At 44.6% G+C, this 15,751-nt stretch overlaps 1 protein-coding gene and 1 non-coding gene across 5 annotated transcripts in view; both read left to right on the top strand.

Annotated features, from left to right (window-relative positions):
• Positions 1 to 4,006, top strand: part of LOC101762679 (putative disease resistance RPP13-like protein 3) — a 10,638-nt gene extending 6,632 nt beyond the window's left edge. For 2 of the 4 annotated variants that reach the window (XR_002676865.1, XR_002676866.1), the window contains exons 6-8: positions 2,692 to 3,181; positions 3,267 to 3,429; positions 3,539 to 4,006. The gene's annotated coding sequence lies outside the window, so the exon portion shown is untranslated. Of the gene's footprint in view, positions 1 to 2,650; positions 3,182 to 3,266; positions 3,430 to 3,538 lie in introns of all 4 variants that reach the window. The other 2 variants (XR_002676868.1, XR_002676867.1) reach the window with 2 other exon arrangements.
• Positions 4,007 to 4,133: 127 nt separating this feature from the next.
• On the top strand, positions 4,134 to 6,785 carry LOC101761858. The gene is made up of 4 exons (XR_002677015.1): positions 4,134 to 4,235; positions 4,880 to 5,774; positions 5,861 to 6,016; positions 6,125 to 6,785. It is a non-coding gene; the product is annotated as a putative F-box/LRR-repeat protein At5g54820 (transcript).
• The last annotated feature ends 8,966 nt before the right edge of the window (positions 6,786 to 15,751 follow it).

Raw genomic sequence — 15,751 nt, forward strand, 5'->3', positions numbered from 1 at the left:
GGGTGTGGAATAGCCTTTAGTTTTTCCTGTTTCCATTTCATGTTTCACTTCCCCAATATTTTACATGAGGGGTATAGAAAAATTAGGAAGCATTGTATTCCTGCAGATCTGTTTTTAGCATACTGATAGTTTTGTCTATTTGTAAATTTATTAACTATTGAAACTTACCCTTCTTTTGACAGGAACAATGCTTATTGACAATATATATTGTTTTTGCCAAATGAACTAGCTCAATCAGAATATTCATTGTTTGTTTCCGAACCTGTCAAAAACCTGGAGGCTGTTTCCTAATCACTCTAGGAGATTTGGATCCAAACAGTTATTAGGTATATCTTTGACACAGTTGTATGGTGAAGGGACATCGCAGCTCAGGTGGGGAATTTAATTGTTGTTTTTATTTCAATTTTGGGGATGGTGGGGAACTCCGCCTATGCAGTTACATTGCATAGCTGGTCCCAAGCCCAGAAAAAGGAGGAGGGACAACCATGCATATTTAGTGATAGTGGGAGAATTTTTTTTAGATAAATGGTCATATGGCCCTGCTTTGATTAAAAGCAAACATTTTGTTGCTGGGTTTACTATCTTACAATGTCCAATATTTTTCATACAGCAAGCTAACACCATGAAGAGCCGAAATGACAGGCAGCTTACTGACACTCTCTAGAACACCCTCTAGACACAGAAAACCCAAAGCAAAAGAGCCAAAAAGTTCGGCGATTGTCTTCAACGACCACCAGACTAGCTGAAAAGCTTAAGCATGTCAAGACCTAAAAGATTCTTATGCGCAGGCAAACAGCCCAATGTTGCGCAACAGCCCTAGGAAAGCTTTGCCAAAAATGCATTAAGAAACATGGGCTTGGGCACTGGACTAATTTCATCGCGAGATGAATTCATCCTGCGTGCCTTGTAAAAGATGCGAGAGCCTTCTCAACTGTGCCATCGAATCAAATGGCCTAAGATATCAGGAAAAATTGATCAGGAACATATCAATAACGATAGGCAACAATAATGCACATCAGGAGCGTAACAAATTTGCTTATATATAAGCATGACTGCATCAGCCGTTATTGTCCCCATCTACTTCCGTGGAATTGAGTGCTCGGTACTCCAGTAGTTTTTGCATTTTTTTAATATAAAAAGAAGCAAAGGGATAAAATTTACTATATCCAAAAATAGGAAGCCCTGGCCACCTAAAAAACGTCAGAAAAAAGAATGGCTATATCTGAAACCGAATATATTATTGTGATGCACACATAGTATAGTACTCCCTCCGTCCCAAACTACAATTCGTTTGGTTTTTTTGGTACATAATTTTTATATGCACTTGGATATATACTCATGTCTAGATACATAACAAAAGAAATGTATCAAGAAAAACCAAAACGAATTGTAATTTGGGACGGAGGGAGTACAAGCAAGAGGGTCAAGTTGCTGCGATGCTGTCGCAAGGTGTCAAAGTGACTCTGAGCACTGGCTCCCTCTGCGCAACAGCACCGTCTCCATACATGTCGACTCTAATACTCCCTCCGTTTCAAATTGTAAGTTGTTCCAACTTTTTTAGAGAGTAAAAATATTTTATCTTTGACCAAAATTATAGAGAGGATTACAAAGATTTATGGCAGCGAATATACTATAAAAATATAGTTACTGAAGAAACTAATGATATTTATTTGGTATACTAATGATATTTATTTGGTATCATGAATGTTAGTACTTTATTATATAAATTTGGTCAAATTCCATATGCTTTTGACTTTTCGAGAAACTTGAAATGACTTATAATTTGAAATGGAGAGAGTATTTGATCTCATGTTGCACGTAAACGAGGAGGCCGATAGCCGCCGTGCCCGCGCGCATGAGGAGCAGAGGACAGGCCGGTGATAGGTCTCTATTTTTTGGTTTTCCTAGTCAGTGTCAACGGTTTATTATTTTGCTAAAATATTTATAAAATAGTACGTTTAAAATATCAAACTTACATGGCCAACATTTTAAACTTAATTGTGGGGTCCATGCACGTGTCATAGTAATCATAATATTAATTTGATGATAAGTCAAAAGAACTTCACCAGCTGCTAGCGTGTGTTTCGTTTGAGGGTAAGTGGGTTGGGACAGTCCCATCCTTATTTTTTTTGGATGAGATCGTCTGGTCTCATGATTGGTTAAGAGGGACGGATCCATTCCCGTTTGTTATTGGTTGGAGGTACAGGAACACATTAAATGGATGCTGTTTTGTCACCGTCAAGCAAGGGACCCACACGTCATCCGTGGAACCCTCTAGACAGCCTCCCAATCTAATCTTCTTTCTCTTTCCGTTCTTTGTCGTAGTCACGTTTCTCACCACAGCCGCCACTCATCCAGCCGGAGCTCGAGCACCGCCTCCCACAGTGGCAGGCAGCCGCGTGCTTCACCTTCTCCGCCTGCTTGAGGTGGTCGCGGCCGTGGTGGTAGGGGCCGATGGACACAATCCTCGGCATGCTGTAAGATTCATCGACATCTCCAAGGCATGCGGGGTACCTATGCATCTTCGCTTTTATCATGTCGATAGCTGCCTTGAACTCGCCCATTACTTGATCGACCACACTCTGAGCATGACTGTCGTTCGAGATCTTGGCTTCCTCGCTCGTAACATTATTGTGTTGTGAGGATGCAGAGTAGTAGTAATACTGAGGCACGCATCCTTGGAGGCCGCAGGTACCTGGTATGTCGATGGACGCATACTCCACAGGGAGGCCCGCTGCTGGTTCTTCAATGCTATACCAAACTCAGGAGGCTTCATTTGGACCATGTTCAAATAATTGGAGATCTTCCAGGGTTGCTATTAAATTGTTCTATTCTTGAGGATTTGGAGCTTATCGCCTGCTCTGGTGTGGCTGATCTGAATATACCACACCAACTAGCTAAACTTAGACATTTGCTAATTTCCAATATGTGTGTCCACAAGGTCGATTTTCATGTTACCGGCCTTACTCATTTTGGATACAAAGGAGATGTGATTCCTATAGTGCTTCATGGTTGCACAAAATTAGAGAAGGTAACTCTCACATTTCAGATGCCGTTGCATGAACAAGTCAGCAATAAAGGTCTGGGCCATGCCATCACTGGAATTCCCAGTATTTCGGCAGTCAAAGAGCTAAACATACGTGCTTATATGCAGGAAGACCAACCGATCTGGTTCTCACAGGTACCTGGTGTCTATCATTACTTGCCCCCATAATTGTTCAAACAGTTTGTTAATGTCTTCTTATTTATTTTGGTCATGTTTTCAGGTGCATATATAGGATGACAAGACCGACATTCATGTTTGTGAATTTGAGGCATCTGACCTGTGAAATAACTATTTTCACCAATAGCCCAAATACGCACACTGGAATTCTTCAGCTGGCTCACTGTTTGGATTGTGCACCCCAACTGGAGACACTGAAACTGCATGTGAGTACTTTGCTGTTTTCTTTTTGCTTTTCTTTCTTTGTAGACGAACATTAGCCTCCTGTCGATTCAGCCAGATTAACATGCAATTTATCAAATCTTTGGGAAACAGATGCAATACCATGTGATGGGCAGCCACTGCTGGCCTGGTGAGGGAATCCTCCCTATGCGCCGCCTAGATCACCTCAAGACAGTCTACACGAGCGGGTTCCGGTGCTACCGGCCTCAGGTCAAGCTGCTGCATGGCAGTCTGGAAAATAGTGCTGCGCTGGAGCATGTAACCATTGAACCAACGGTGACGCTGTATGTTGATAGCATAGCGAACATAGGTGTACCTGAGGACAAGATTTGTGAATGGGCGCACCGTGCCTCGGAACGCTTTGGTAAAGCCATCACTGTCGTAAAAGCCCATCGACGGCGGTGGTTGTAGTGCCGTGCATACAACTTGTATTTACTTAGGGTTGAGTGAGTGAGCAAAAGTGTGTTGTTTACTGTACGTGCTTTGTTTCCATGAGAGTAAATTTGTGTCCGTGTTAAGATTATGACAGTGAAAGTCTTGGAGCTGGTCCTTTTTGTTTTATCTTGAGAACTTTTATGTAATTATGTGGTCAGGTCCTTCAAATAACGTTTGTAGAAGAAGGGATCCCGGATCGGAGATGGATATCCGCTAGCCCCGCTGCCTTGCTCGCCTTCAGCAGTAGCGCCGGATGGAGGAGTACGCGGCGGGCAAGCAGAGGAGGCTGGTGCACCCCCGCAGCGTCAGCGATGCGCTCGGCCCTTCCTCCTTCCACCTGGAGGATCTCCTCGAGGTAAGCTCCTTCTCATCTCTCCGCTCCTCTTCGCTGGATCCGAATGGATTGGGGCTGTAGGAGAAAAAAAAAACAACAATGAAGTTATTATCTTGGATTCTCCAATGTTTGAGCCTTTGAGGATGACTTCATGAGAAGCCAGTATTTCCTCATCTGTACTATCAACCTGGTTGTTCCTAACTGTGTTTTAGATCCTGCGCCATATCTAGTACATTCTCCCCATACAGCATATGGTTCTCCCATGCATCTCATGTCCAAATTTCAACCTGGTTATTTCCATTGTTCTGAAATGGGTCTAACTCTTCGTAGCACAATCGGGCATAGTTTTACCTTCACTCTGTTCACCATGCTGCCAGGAATTTGGTAAAATGTAAAATCATCTGGGCTCCAGAATTCCATCCTAGCTGAATTTGGTGGTGGTAGATGCATTTCTTTTAGTATTTTGGTTCCTTTGCACTGTATTACCAGTTTCACTGTTGGATTTTCGTGTGCTTAGATTTTCCTTGCAACAAATTAGAACCTCACTGAAGTTTGGTGTACATACTTTAATCGTTGTCTGTCCTGAATCATGAGTACTTATGATTATCATGCCTATCAGGTAGTTTTGATCATAACTCGATCTTTATTGTCCGTTCTTGTCACAGGAAATTCAACTTGTATTGTCACTGCTGCCACTAAAAGAGGCTGCAAGGATAAGCATTCTTTCGAGAAACTGGGGAATGCTCTGTACACGTTTCCCTAACCTTTGCTTTGATGGCGCCAACGACCGGTCCACTAATGATGATAGTATCAAAATAGAAAGCACAGTGTTCATCGAGACAGTAAATTCTATTATCCAGCAGCACAGTGGAATAGGGCTCAATAAGTTCAGCATAGGTGCAGCCTTCGGGACAACTCCTCAGATCATATTGATAGGTGGATTCGTTTGCAACTGCATCAAAGGCTAAGATTATTGATATGAACCTGTGGCCGAAGAGGAATAATGTAGGACCAAACAGAAATATTTATCGCTTCCCTCTTGAGGCTTTAGATGCTCAAGATGGCCCTTTTATCCAATCCTTGTTTCTCACCAATGTTTCTATTGAGCCACACTTGGTTATTTGTGGCTTTATGAGACTCAAGAAGCTTCATTTGCACCGTGTTCATATAATTGGAGATCTTCCAGGCTTGCTATTAAATTGTTCTAGTCTTGAGGACTTGGAGCTCATCGCCTGCTCGGGTGTAACTGATCTGAATATACCACACCAACTTGATAAACTTAGACATTTGCTAATTCGTTCCAATATATGTGTCCAGATGGTTGAGTTTCGTGTTCCTGATCTTTCTCATTTCGAGTACCAAGGTGATGTAATTCCTATAGTGCTTCATGGTCGCTCAACACTAGAGGAGGTAACCCTCAAGTTTCACAATGCATTATTTGACCGAGACAATAATAGAGCATTGAGTCATGCCATCACTGGAATTCCCAGTATTTCCACAGCGAAGGTGCTAAACGTGCATACACAAATGATGGAAGATCGACCAGTCTGGTCCTCACAGGTACCAGCTGCTTATCATTATCTTTGCTCACCTCGTAATTTTAATGGTGTGTAAATGTTTCCTTATTTGTTTTGGTCATGTTTCAGGTGCACAAGTTGACAAGATCGGCATGCATGTTTTTGAATTTGAGGCATCTGACTTGTAGAATAACTATTTTCACCAGGGGTTCAAATAACCACGCTAGACTTCTGCTGGCTCACTATCTAGATTCTGCACCCCGATTGGAGACACTGCAATTGCATGTGAGTAATTTCCTGTTTTTGTTTTTCTTTTCTTCCTTTGGTTACGAACAGTATCGTCCCATCAATTTAGCCAGATTAACATGCCATTTATCATTCTTTTGGAAACAGATGTCTTATGTTGTGGCGGGTGGTAGCCACTGCTGGCATGGTGAGCAAGCCTCCTTCCATATGTACCGCCTTGATCGCCTGCATGAGTGGGTTCCATTTAGGGGTGGTAATGGATCATGGACCTCGTGCCTCCTTCACGTTAATCCAACTCAGTTCTATCTATTTTTAGTTCAAAATCATATAATATTATGATCTGACCCTTATTGAACCCGATTCTTAAATTTGTTAGGCTAAATTAGAGGACCCTTTACCACACCTGGTTCCATTGCTATCGGCCTCAGGTTGAGCTGCTGTGTGGCATTCTGGAAAATGGCACTGCGCTTGAGAATGTGACCATCCAACCATTGGTGACGCTATACGGCAAGAACTCATTGAACATATACATACCTGAGTACAAGATTCGTGATTGGGTTCGTCGTGTATCGCAACGTTATGGTAGAGTGATCACTGTTGTAGAGGCCCCTCGACAGTGTTTGGGTTATGTTTATTAGCAATGTATTGCTCTGAACTGTATGCTTTGTTTGTATGGGAGTAAATTTATGTCCGCGTTAAGATTATGGCAACGTTGGAACTGGTTCTCTGATCTCATCTCGAAAACAAGTTGGTTGTGTATATTGTTGAGAAATTTGATTTTGTTTCCCAATAGATGCTATGTATTAAATTGGAAATCACAAATATTAAAATTAAGGATATAGTTGTCTTTTTGTAGCTGCTTATGTGCTAACTCTCTGATTAAGCTAGCTCCATTCAGGGCAGCTGATGGATCATGTGCTGAATGATGCACAATGGACAAGATTTCTCTGAGACGTGCTACATGCAAACTAGTTGTGCGGGGTGCCGACGAAGAGAACATATAATGAAGAGATGAGCCCAACTGCTGTAAACATATAACTTGGCATACTCGAGGTTCATTCATCAGAACAAATACAACATCATACGTCGAATTACCCCATTACAAGTGTCAGATCATACATCATGATAGAGTACTGAATACAACAAGGTAGCTGCTACAAAAGAGATCCGTAAAATTATGGAACTGATCAGACGATGACCTGGGTAAAGAACTCTTCCTCTCTTAAGTACAATATTGTCTCTAGGCACTGATCTGATGCACGATGCATCTACTAGAGCAACCAATTTCACCCATGACCAATTGCAGAGCTGTGACTTTGTACACCTGGTGCGATACGCAACAATTTGCCAGCATACTTTGGTACTGTGATATGGGTATGTCAGAACAATCAACAAACCAATACAGAACTGTTCATTTTGGCAGTCTGTTGCAAAACCCGCTATCAATTCCCAAATATGACCAAGTGTTAGCTAGCTAGACATTTTATAGAACAAATTTGTTGGCACTATCAACCATTCTGGAAATGTTAAGAGCAATGGAGTACAATCTGTTCGCTCTTCAACAGAAAGGATAAAATAGGGATGCTGACATATTTACTTGAAAACCATATATTTGTCCAGGAGACCGTTACACTTAGTTCAAATTTGCTTGAGACAAAGGGATGCCTTAGGTAAGCATATGACAACATGTTGGTTCATAACGAACTCATGAAAAAGGAATGACAACAGTACTACCAATGGGGACAAACCTGCACAGGAAGCTTAGATGGAAATACATGCACAGGAAGCAGCATCAGAGAACTTTGAAGACCATGTATGTATCAACATCAGATACTTCAGGTCATAAAACCTCCTCATTTTGCTTCGTTTGACATCTTAAACACTAAAGTTTTGCTCAAGCGTAATTATGAATACTGTAAAGCTAAAGCAACACACACAAAACTGAGGATGGACACTATTAATATGATTTCACTGAAAACAGTGTAACATGTTGGTAGATGAAGCAATCCGAGAACTTTGAAGACCATGAATGGATGTATCAACATTCAATTCAGATCATATGACCTCCTCATTTTACTCTTCAAATCTCCAAAAAAAAAAGACATTTGGATTAGAAAATGTAGGTAAAGGAAGCAATCAGAGAACTACATGCCCCCCTCATTTTTCTTCTAAATGACTAATACACATCAGCTCTGATCCAAACATGAAGCATCACTAGGACCAAATTCAGATGACGTAATTAAGAAGCTTGAATACTACTGGAGTACTGGACCAACAAGCATCAACTGTATGAGAGAAGGTAGATAGAGAAAGCAATCAGAGAACTTTGAAGACCATCCAAGAATCATTAACAGACAACAGCACAGTTAGTTTCAGATGGTGTAGCTTCCTCATTTTGCTTCACATCTACTACATGTTTATTCTTAAGCAAAAAAAACTAGCTAGTACACATGAAAGAATGTGACCTGCTGAAGAAGATAAAAGGAACTTTTAAGCGATCAGAGAACTTTGAAGACCATTTGATGTGTTATCCACACGAAAACTTTCAGATGCTTCAGTCTCCTCACATCGCCGAAGCCAGCATGTTAAACTCAATAAAATGATCTTGAGAAGGCAGCAAAACATCCGAGCAAGAAACACATCCTGAGCTTGTTTGGCGAGACAATGGGGCACAAATCAAACTTCCAGAAATCAACTGCGCTGCCCATCCGCTGTCAAGGAATACAACTAACAGAAGTGCTGCAAAACCTCCCTGCAAAGATTGGCACCTTCCCTGTCAAATACTTGGGTCTACCGCTCTCTACGACATGGTTAAAGGCGGTGCATTTTCAGCCATTAGTAGACAAGGCAATTGGACAACTGAGCAGTTGGAGTGCTAGAAATATGACACCAGCTGGGAGATTGATGCTTGTCAAGTCGGTGCTAACCGACCAACCCATTTATCTTCTCACAGCTCTAAATGCACCGAAGGAGATCATGAAGATTATTGATGCTAAGAGGAAGAAAATTCCTTTGGACCGGCAGTGAAAACTTAACCGGCGGAAAATGCAAAGTTAACTGGATTCGGACAGCCAGACACAAGAAAGAAGGTGGACTAGGAGTGCTACATATGGAAAAAAAAATTCCAGGGCTCTACGTTTACGCTAGCTATGGCAACATGGACGAACGAGGGTACACCTTGGGATGACGGTGACGTCCCCTGCACAAAAGCCGACCGTAAGCTCTTCGCGGCAGCCACAACCTTAACAATTGGGGATGGCAACAAAATATCTTTCTGGGACAATGGATGGATAGACGGCCAAAGGCCAAGAGACATGGCACCGAACCTTTTTGCCATATCAAGAAGAAAGAATAGAACACTGCGTGATGCTCTCACTAATGATGCTTGGATCGCTGACTTAGACCTCCTTCACCATGGTCTCTCGGTAACACACTTCATAGAGTACCACAGGCTATGGATGGCAGTGAGCCAAGTACAACTCACCATACTGTGGAAGTTGATGGCAGACGGGCGGTACAGCATGCAATCAGCATACCGAGCACAGTTCTTTGGATCCACAACGACTAATTTCGAGGCACTCATTTGGAAATAGTGGGGGCACCAAAGTGCAAGTTCTTCAGCTGGCTGGCCATTCAGGACAAAATCTGGATGGCGGATCGACTGGCGCGCCGGGGATGGCCGAGTAATCCACGTTGCATTCTCTGCAACGCGACTCAGGAGACTGGAATTCACCTGTTCACTCAATGTAGTTTTGTGAGGACTATTTGGTCTCGGGTGAGTGTATGGACAAGGTGCGACGCCTTGGACCCAAACTGTTGGATTTCGCACAGCACGCTCCACGACTGGTGGTCAACTTTAGCGGGTGGGCAAGTCGTCGATACGAAAGGCTTGAGAACGCTTATCATCCTCGTGTTGTGGGAGATATGGAAGGAGCACAATGCACAGATTTTCCAACGCTAGGAACAATCACTTAACTGATTAGTGGACAAGATAAAAGAGGCGGCAAATACATGGGTCGCAGCAGGGGCTAAACACCTAGGGCGGTTAATAGAGGTCGTGAGGTGTACTTAATTGTATATTGTGTCACCCTGTTCCCTTTCCCCCCGGTCCTAGCGAGGGATGTGAGTGTACATAACTTCATTTTATTTTGCCTATCGGGCTTTCCCCTTTATTAATATAGCAGCAGCTCTCCTGCTGGCTCTTTAAAAAAAAAGTCCCAAAGTACAACACGGGATCAACAGGGAGGAACAAGGCTGCAGAAACTAAACCACTACAGAAATACAGAATGTCTTATGGTGCTATATACTCCATCCGTTCTTAAATATATGACACTGTTAACTTTTTACTTCAACATTGACCACCAATATCTATTGAACGAGATATATGACACTGTTAACTTTTTACTTCAACATTGACCACCAATATCTATTGAACGAGCTAGTTAACTAAAGTAAAATGTATACCATTATGTCTATTGTAAAATGTACTTTAGATTTAACTTGTAGGTTTATCTATTTGCAAAAATATTTGTAGAAAAGATGAATAGCCAAACGAATGAAAAAAGTCAACGGTGTGAACGGAGGGAGTATACAAATCGAAGCTCCAAGGGCCTTGACTACAGAGATTTAAGAGCACAAACCAGTGACAACTGACAAGGCCTCCTGACTAACATGATTGTGGATCATATAGTTCCAAAACACATCAGAAGAACAAAAAGGACCAATAAGACTGCAGAAACTAAACGGCTACAAGACACCAGGTCATGCTGCAGATAAATGTCACCACCACCACCTAGTAGCTTCTGATCTGTGTGAACGACGTTGTTAATCCAAATAGATCGATGTAGACAACTGTGCTGCTTTGTCACCATAAGAGCGCTCCCGGATCATGTCAAGATTGCAGACCTATCCATAAAAACAGGTGACAGGGAAAACAATATAATGTTGTCAAATAACCATACACCAATGATGTCAAAGCGACAACACATTCCATCAATACTAAGAAACTACTTATTGAAACAACTGCTTTGCTATATACATAGATTCTCTGTATTTCCACTCGTACATTTGACTAATTAACTTTCAAAGCAACACATGCATGGCAATATAACTGAATAAATCGCAAGGAGCAGAAGAGCATCATGGTGAAACTAATGATGGATGGAGAAAAGTTGGATGTGCCAGGTGTAAGTGAACTATGGGCCGAACAAGCTAAGGACCTATTTGGCTCCCCTGCTAAACTTTAGCACCAGTCACATCGGATGTTTGATACTAATTAGGGGTATTAAATGTAGCATAATTATAAAATTAATTGCACAGATGGAGTCTAATTCGCGAGATGAATCTATTAAACCTAATTAGTCCATGATTTGACAATGTGGTGCTACAGTAACCATCTGCTAATGATGGATTACTTAACCTTAATAGATTCGTCTTGCAAATTAGTCTAGAGGTTCTGCAATTAGTTTTGTAATTAGCTCATGTTTAGTCATTCTGATTAGCATCCGAACATTCAATATGACCTTACTAAAGTTTAGCACCTCGTATCCAAACACTACTTTAGCACCTCGTATCAAACAACCCTTAAGTAGCACACCAACGAGAAGCTATTTCCCAGTAGCTGGAATAATCAAGGAGGAATGTTTTTGTACCATTTTCATATACGGATATACCTGGCGATGTTAGCAGTGGCGGAGACCTTGCATAGAGTTGAGTAGATAATACCACTATACGATCCGATACGTCGAGCCTCTCGAGAAGCAGCGTCTTAAGGTCCAGCGTGTGATAATGAAAATTACACCGTGAACCATGAGTAAATAGACCCCGGGACTCACGTCCAATCATGAGTAAATAGACCTCGTCGGCTGCGCCAGCACTGAACCATTCGTAGGTTTTCCCATTGGAGCTTCTGGGAAAAGGGGCAGTCTTGTAAGGCTGCCACTCTTCTTCACCAACACCATTGTTTCGCCAAGTTCTGCGGGAGAGGCGTATTGTGGTATCATCAAAAGTTAACAGCCCAAGCATCCCTTCCCCTGCCTCCACAACGGCGCGGCGGCGTGAACGATTCTTCGACGGGAGCGGGAGGTCAATGGTTGTGAATTTCACCTCACGTGTGTCAAGCACGAGCGAGTAGGAGTAGCCCGAATCAACAATCCAGTGGAAGCAACCGTGCGCATAGGAGCGCTGATAATCACAACTAAACAGCCTGTGGGGCGATGGCAATGAGCATGATGAGGTGTATCTGGTGCCCTGCCACTTGCCGTTGCCGGAGCAGAAGACAAAGGCCACGACCTTGTTTTCGCTCTCAATGGTGGTGGAGATCACCGAGAATAATGGCGATCTCATATCCTCTATGTCATCGCCGTCGACGTCCTCGCATCGTGGTGGAGCCAGGAAGGAGGTTAATCTCGACCAGTAACGTTGCGAGACGGAGGCCGCCAGGTCTTCGGGGATCGGGGGAACGAGGACGTACCGCCGGTACAAGGGGTCGCTGACGACGAGTTCGGCGAAGCCGTTGGTGCCGGTGATCCGCCGGGAGTGGAGGATGAGGCCATCGCGCGCGTCGAGGAAGCCCCAGCGCCTCGGCTCGGGGAGGAAGGAGAAGGCGAGGTCGGCGTGCCGCGCGAGGGCACGGGCGGCAGGGGCGTAGCGGTGGGGCGGCGCGACGGTGTGGAAGCCGTGGACGTCGAAGAACCCTAGCACGGAAGGGGCGTGGAGGGACCTGAAGCGGCGGAGGAATGCGCGCGCGGAGACGACGCGGCGGAAGGACGCGCAGGCGGCGGACGCGCGGGTGAGGTCGGCCGCGTCGTTGAGCCGGAGGAAGATCTCCTCCAACAGCTCGTCGGGGAAGGGTGGATGCGCCGCCGCTGGCGCAGCGGCGATCCGGCGCGCCGCCGAGGCCGCCATCTCGTGGTTCGACGACTCGTTGAACGGGGGGCCACGAAAGATGGCCGATCTCGTTGCCATATAATGAAGGCCCACCTCTGTCTGCATGGTAGTTAGCGGGCTGGGCTGCGATATATGGGCCGAGCAAAAACTGTGAATCGGAAGAAAGAAGTGAAGCAGAGGCGGCGCTGCCACCCGTCGCCAGGCTCGCCGCACCGCCGGTGATGGTGACAGTCTCCACGCGGCAAAAAGCGTCTGGAGGAGCGCCGCCGGCTCTACCTCATCTTTGATGACTGGCCGTGGGGATACAGCATCCGCGAGATAGACTTGCGCGTCTCCACCAGTCAGAAGGCTGCTTCATCACAGAAAGGCGCCGCCGCCTCCAGCGAAGGCACTGAGCGGCACTTGCCTCAGCGTATCATCCGCTTGGAGGCACCGCGGGGGTACCCCTTGTTCTTCTCCGCCGTTGGTACCAGTGTCGTGGCGACGCATCCCAGAGATCCCTGGGATGATGGCTCGGTGCCCGGTGGCTTCATGCCCAATTGCCCATCGTCGACGTCCGCTCGCGGGGCGTCACCTTTGGCCCTGGCCAGGTGGTTCACGATGTTCCCATCTACCTCCCTGTCTACGATGGGTTGTTCGCTTTAGACAACTGCACCGTCAGGATGCTCTCCTTGACGCCGCTCTGGCCCCCGCGGCTGGAAATTCGTCGCAGCAGCAACGATGGGTGGTCGTGGCGCGAACTCCCGGAGCCGCCATTCGACAGGCTGGATGTCACTTCCTACGCTGTGAGACCTGGTGGTCGGACCATCGTGGTCAGCACCAACGAGGGCACCTTCACCTTGGACATCGGGAAGCTTGATGATACGGGGAAGATCGACTCGGAGGAGCTTGTGTGGATGCCACTGTGCAACCAGTGGACGCTGCCATTCACCGGCCGCGGGTACTTTGTCAGCTGCCTGGATACCATTGTCGGGCTCTCCAAAGATCCGGCCACCCTTGGGCCTTGGCCACCTGGTGGGCTCCGCCACCGGCGGTAAGCTGAAGCTTTGCAAGAAGTTGTTCAGCCAGGACCCAGCTGAGACCCATGTAGGTGCTACACTCATCTATATGGGAGACGGGAATGGAGATGGGAATGAGTTTTGCCTTGTCCAGTGCGTCTCTGTTGAACATGGCAACGCTGATCAGAAGCTCAAGGAGAGTGGAGAGGTGCCCCGACGCAGTCGCTATCTTTATCGTTTGACAACGTTCTCTCTCAGCTATGACAACAATGGAGACCTGACGACCGGCGGGACTTGCCAGGTGCAATGCTACAAGGTGCCTAAACAAACCACCGAGAGATTCCTCCATGGGTACCCTGTGGCATTTTGGCTGTAAGATGCTACAATCATGTCGTGATAAGGAGTTAGTATCTTTGAATTTAACTCAGTTGTGACTCTTTTGCCTTATATGTTTTAATGATGTGTACACTCAACTGCAGTTCTGTTAATGTATTGCCTTCCTATGTTTAAGTTGTGACATTTTTTTTTAGGATGAGATGCTTCATTGATTCAACTCATACAGCAGCAAGCTTAAGCTGCAATTACTTGGGGGGAGGTACTTTAAGTCAGCCAGTTGCCTGCCACCCAACCCTAGTTATACATCATTTTCATATGTTTTCTTTTTGCGCGCGATCCACATCTTATTTTGGTTCATGAACACACAATTGCATAGTTGCATCGCTAGATTTTAAATCATGAAGGAACAGCAGACACCTCAACTGTTTGGCAGCAACGTTTAGGTGGGATCCTGGGAGGTTGCAACATAACAGTGCTTCTGAAAACTTCATTGAACTGTTTGTTTCTGAACAGCAAAGTAGCAGCAAACAAAAAGGATGTTTAGCATTGAACATCTGAAGCAAGGATACATGGATTCAGGAGTGCCGGGCTACAACCTATTCACAATGGATGGAGAACATACACCTGCCTCTTGATCCATACAATATATGCCAAAGTCTTCTCCTAGTGGCTATACTGGTAATAACCAAGTAATAACACATCGTCGTGGTCGCCAAGTTTAGCTAGCTAGGAATGCACATTCACTCATCCAGAGAGCTAGGTTTCCCAACCAAACCCAATCCAACAGCTAGCAACAATTCCTAGCAACTAGTGGTTGTATTGTAAATGAGCAAGTCAATGGCGAATTGGTGATGCTATCATTGCCTTGCTCTCCACCAAGCAAATGAAAACAAGGTCGTCCTAGTGCAACTAGTGGCTCAGGGTGAGTCTCATTCGGCTTTATTTCACTCCCTTTTAACTTTTCAACCGCGAAAAGGAAAGGAAAGAAAATCGGCCGCATATTCCCGGGACTTTTTTAAATAGCAATTTTTGTATGGCTTTTATGGAATTTCCAAAAAAAGTTGTGGAAATATATATAATCACTTATATTTAGCTCTATGGTAGCTAGCGCTAGCACGATTGAATAATATTTTAACACATTTTAACACGATCGAGGAGCATAGTTTAATTTGGTGCCGTGAATTTTCCATGTGCGCCCTGCAACAACGCATCATTTTGATGTACACATATGTGGAGCCAAGCCATGTATTGCCATGTTACGTAAGGGATGAAGAAATAACGTGCGATAATCTTATCAATTAAGTTGATGATAATCAAACGGGGTACCCAAACTGAATGTAAAACAAGGGAAAATGAGTAAACATGATGTGAGACCAAGTCATCCCAAACCGCCCAATGCGTCACCGCATGTACGGCCCCCAAAAGGAATACGACTTGTGTGTAAACTAGTATAAATCATGAAGCGTGCTGCAATCAGCAAGTACAGTAATATTTTGATTTTTGCAATTTTTTTTTGTTAAGCACTTTCCTCGGCATCAAAGAGCACAAGTTG

Source organism: Setaria italica, chromosome III (genome assembly GCF_000263155.2).
Source record: "Setaria italica strain Yugu1 chromosome III, Setaria_italica_v2.0, whole genome shotgun sequence".
NCBI lineage: Eukaryota > Viridiplantae > Streptophyta > Magnoliopsida > Poales > Poaceae > Setaria > Setaria italica.